The sequence below is a fragment of the Passer domesticus genome, chromosome 1 (genome assembly GCF_036417665.1).
Source record: "Passer domesticus isolate bPasDom1 chromosome 1, bPasDom1.hap1, whole genome shotgun sequence".
NCBI classification, from domain to species: Eukaryota; Metazoa; Chordata; class Aves; order Passeriformes; family Passeridae; genus Passer; species Passer domesticus.
In genome coordinates, this window is record NC_087474.1 from 159,280,828 (window position 1) to 159,285,315 (window position 4,488).

Consider the following 4,488-nt stretch of genomic DNA (forward strand, 5'->3'; position numbering starts at 1 on the left):
AAAAATCAAACGTAGGATCATAGAATATCCTGCTTTGGAAGGGACCCACAGGAATCATCAAAATCCAGCTCCTGGTCCTACACTTCAAGAGTTATTATGTGCCTGAGAGCATTGTCCAAATGCTTTTTGGGATGTGGATACAATTGAAGAGACCTTCGCTTTATCAGGACTCATTGCTTTGCTGTACATGTATTACACACTGTTTTTTCCCCCATCTGTTTGCAATTAGAAGCAAAAAACTGATTGCAAAAGTATAGAAATTACTATTAAAAAAGCAATGACAGCATGTTCTAGGTTCTAGGCCTGAGAGTTCTCCTCATGGTGTGGATCTCAGCAGTCAGGGTAGTAGAAATGTCAGACACTGTTTTCCCCATGGTGGGTGTGCAAAAATGCCCAGAATTACAGAGAACAACCACAGATGGAGTTCAGCTTCTCTTATCCATTCCAAGGAGGTCCAAAAATGCAATCAGAGATGGATGGAGAAAGAAACTTCTTCCATTTTTGGCAGCAGCTACAGAGAGGAATAAGGGATTAAGTAACTGTCTTTAAGACAGCAGTATGTACTAGCATGAGCCTTAAAAGTGAAATGTGCTTGGAAGGGACCTTTCACATGCCAGTTCTGACTGCTTGGGAAGGGGACTGAACTTCTTGGACAGTCATCTCACCCCAGTGAATCCAGAACGGCCTTGGGGTCCATGTTCCATGGCTTGGTGGAGGTCCTGTATGTCCATCTCAGGGTATCCCTTGCCTAGTCCTTGGTGTCTCTTAAGAGCTTGGCCAGTTGTGCTGGTGACGGACATCATGTCACAGCTTTAGTGACAAGGTGTTTGTGAGAACAGATATCCCCAGAGTGGCAACTAATTGGGCTTCTTGCTCTGGGGATGATTAATGAACCTCCAGAAAGGAGCAAATCATGTGCTGCAGGACTTGGTGAGCTCAGGGAAAAAACTCAGTGAACTTTGAAGCCAAAAAGGCTGATACCTTATGAATGCTGAGCAAAGAGGTATCCATCTGATCTTGAATTCCTCACAGGAGAGGGAGAATTCAGAGAAAAAAGTGGGATGATGAAATTGTCTAGGAGTTAGTGGCTGTGAGTTGTCAGGCTGGGGCTGAGCGACTGCTGGGTAAATGTGACCTTTGCTTTGCTCCCTCTTCCTCCACATCACTCCTACCTCCTCAGAGGTGACAGAATAATATCTAACAGCCAGTTTCTCACCTCTGCAGGCTATGACTGACACTGCAAGGAAATGAGGGAATGCATCTTGAGGCTGCTTTCCTCTTTTGATTCGAGCCAGGAACAGCAGATCCCCGCCAGCCGCGTGATTCGGAGTCATGGAAATTTTGCTGTGCTTGTTCCTGCTATGTTCCCCAGTCACATGAAATGGCCTCTGGACTAGAAAGTGCACAGGATGGTGGGATTTCTCCCATCTCTGGGAAAAAGTGGTAATAGAAGTGCCACCTCTCAGTGAAATCAGCCAGATTGATCTGATTTTGACTTGAAGTGGCCCAGGCTGTGAAGAGATGCACCTTCTCTTATCTCTGGGTTTCACCTTCCATTAATGACAGAAAACAGGATGCACCTAAGCACCCAGCATACGTCTACCTTTCAACTGCTCAATCTGAGCCCATATAATAAACTGGGAAGATCCAGCTGAGACCTTTTTTGGGGTCAGACCCAGGATGTTTGGTGACTCAGAACATTACTACAACCCCTCTGAGCCTGAGCTAATGCCAAGGAGCAGCCAGGAGGGAAATGAAAAGGTGATAACTGTATCCACAATAATCTTCTCTAAATTAGCACTGACCCCTCAGGAAAGAGATCTTGAAGTCACTGCAGATAATGCTTTTATGTGTCATCTCAGTGGTCAGCACAAGCAAAATATATGTGAATAAAAATCCTAGAATTTACTAGGAAACAGATGGAAAACAGAACTCCTGTTTTTAAAAGTGTGTGTGTACGTAAATCCCTGGTGAACCTAAATCTGGGGCACTGTGTGGACTTCCATTCAGGCCATATAAAAAAGCATGTGGTAGAGTTAGAAAAGGTAAAAAGAAGGATGATCAGAGAAGTGGAGTAGTTTAATAGGAGGAATGGCTAAATAGTAATTCTCACTGCAGCTGAAAGTCATTCTGTGCACCAGCAGCCATCTACAAAGTGATGACAAGCACAAAAAGGCTGAGTAAGGAAAGTTTATTCATTATTTCTCATGCCATGACAACCCAGGGACACTAATGGAGTGATCAGATAGCAGGTTTAATGCAAACAAAAAGAACTTCCTTTACACTCATCCTGGAACTTGTCATGGGAGTTAAAAATACAATGTTTTGCAGAAAGGATTTAGAAAAATCAGGAGTGAAAAGTCTCAGGGATAGCAACTAAAGACCAAACTGTGCTGGTTTTGGCTGAGATGCACTTAATTTTCTTCATAGTAGCATGTATGGGCTTATGGTTTGGATTTGTGATGCAAACAGTGTTGATAATATTGAGATTTTTAGATATTGCTGAGCAATTGTTACACAGCCTTTTCTGCTCCTCACCACACCAGCGAGTGGGCCGAGGGTCCACAAGTTTTTGGGAGGGGACACAGCCAGGACAGCTGACCCCAAATGACCCAAGGGAGATTCCAGACCCTGTGACATCATGCTCAGCATATAAAGGGGTGAAAAACAGGGAAAGGAGGAACATTCAGAGTGATGGAGTTTGCCTCCCCAAGTCACTGTCGCATGTTCTGGAAACCAGATTTCCTGGGGACAGCTGAACACCTGCCTGCCCATGGAAAGCAGGGAATGAATTCCTTGTTTTCTTTTCCTTGTATGCATGGGTTTTGCTTTATCTATGAAGCTTTTTTTCACAACCTTCTCATTTTCTCACTTTTACCCTTCTGATGCCTTCTCCCACCAGGGCAGAGTGAGTGATTTTCTGGGTTGCCCCCAAGGAAAGGTCCAGGACAACACCAAATCTAACTGGGATGTGCAGGAGTGAATTTATGGCTCTTATTACCATTCAGCTGTTAATTGGCAGCCCCTGTGTTTGCCTGAGTGTCTGTCTGAGCCCGGTGCTTGTTAGTGGCTGCTCTTTTCTTGCACTGCCCTGCTCCTTATCTGTGCTGTGCCTGGGAATGCTCTGATAGCAGCAGCAGGGATGTGCCTGCCCTGGCAGGTGGCCAGGGAGTCACTGCTGTTCCTGTGCTGCTTCACTGGACACTCTGGGCTTCCAGGGTAAATTCAAGTCAAAGAAAACATGACCTGTGGATGAGTCCATGAGAGAAAAGGACACTCTGAAACGTCTGTGGCTGTGATTGTGCCACACCAGAGCAGGTTCTTCTTGAAGGGTCCGAGACAGGGGTTTTGTCTGTGCCACACCTCTGAAAGGATTGTGGCCAAAAAAGGAGTCCAGGCTGGAGAAGGAACATCCCAAAGCATCAGTGGTTGTGCACTGGGTCACACTGGAGCACCTCAAAGCTTGTGACCATGGATAAGCCCATGATGGAGCAGAAACTTCCCTGGATGGACCTCAGCCTGTGCTGGAACAGGTCTTTGTCCAAAGGGACTGTAGCTGTGGATAAATCTATGCCATTGAGAGATTATAGCTCATCGATAAGGTTCTACCTGGAGCAGGTACATTCCTAAAGAATGCAGCCTGTGGATAAATCCAAGCAGGGTTAGGAGCAAAGGCAGGAGATCATTTCAACACTAAACCCTTTAACTTAAGAGAACCAGGGATGGGGATTGTAATGGAAACACCTTACAATTGTTGTGACTGTGTTTTGGGCTGCATGTTCTCAGGAATTATTCTGGCAGGAACCACCCAAATCAATGGATAAGCTTTATAAGCAGCAAGTGCAGCAGTGAATTGGGTTTGGGGCCCAAAAGCTCCACACCACACATCACCTTTCCTTTACTGAGTGACCACCATCACATCTGGAGCCCAAAGTCATGGACTACGTGAACTCAGTGGACATTTGTGGATATTTGTGGACATTTTATGGGCATTTAATGAATATTTTACAGGATTGTTCCATAGATTAGACGAATGATATCTATGTATTATATTAAATGATGGGAAGGGGAGTGAAGGGTAGCACAATGTGTTGGATAGTGTTGGACATGAGCAGGCCATAAATGCTATGGAATAATGGGTGGAGAAGGTGTTGCTTTAGGTTGTTAATTTAATTTTCTTCATAGTAGCCAATGTGGGGCTATGGTTTGGGTTTGTGCAAAGCCCTGCTCTGCTGGACATGGCTGAACTCTTGTCTGGCTGTGGGAAGTGAGGGATGAATTCCTTCTCTTGCTTTGCTTGCATGTCTGTGGCTTTTGCTTTAACTTTTAAACTGTCTTTATTCCAACCCACAAGTTCTCTTGCTTTTGCCTTTCCCATTCTCTACCCCTTTCCACCAGAGAGGAGTAAAAGAGAAGTTCTGTGGGGTTTCATTGCTGGCTGGGGTTAAACAATTACACTAATTGAGAATAATCTGGCAAAACCACTGA

At 44.9% G+C, this 4,488-nt stretch overlaps 1 long non-coding RNA gene across 1 annotated transcript; it reads left to right on the top strand.

The window, feature by feature from the left end:
* Positions 1 to 879: 879 nt before the first annotated feature.
* On the top strand, positions 880 to 1,580 carry LOC135290291 (uncharacterized). The gene is made up of 3 exons (XR_010353040.1): positions 880 to 930; positions 1,033 to 1,124; positions 1,225 to 1,580. It is a non-coding gene; the product is annotated as an uncharacterized LOC135290291 (long non-coding RNA).
* Positions 1,581 to 4,488: the final 2,908 nt, after the last annotated feature.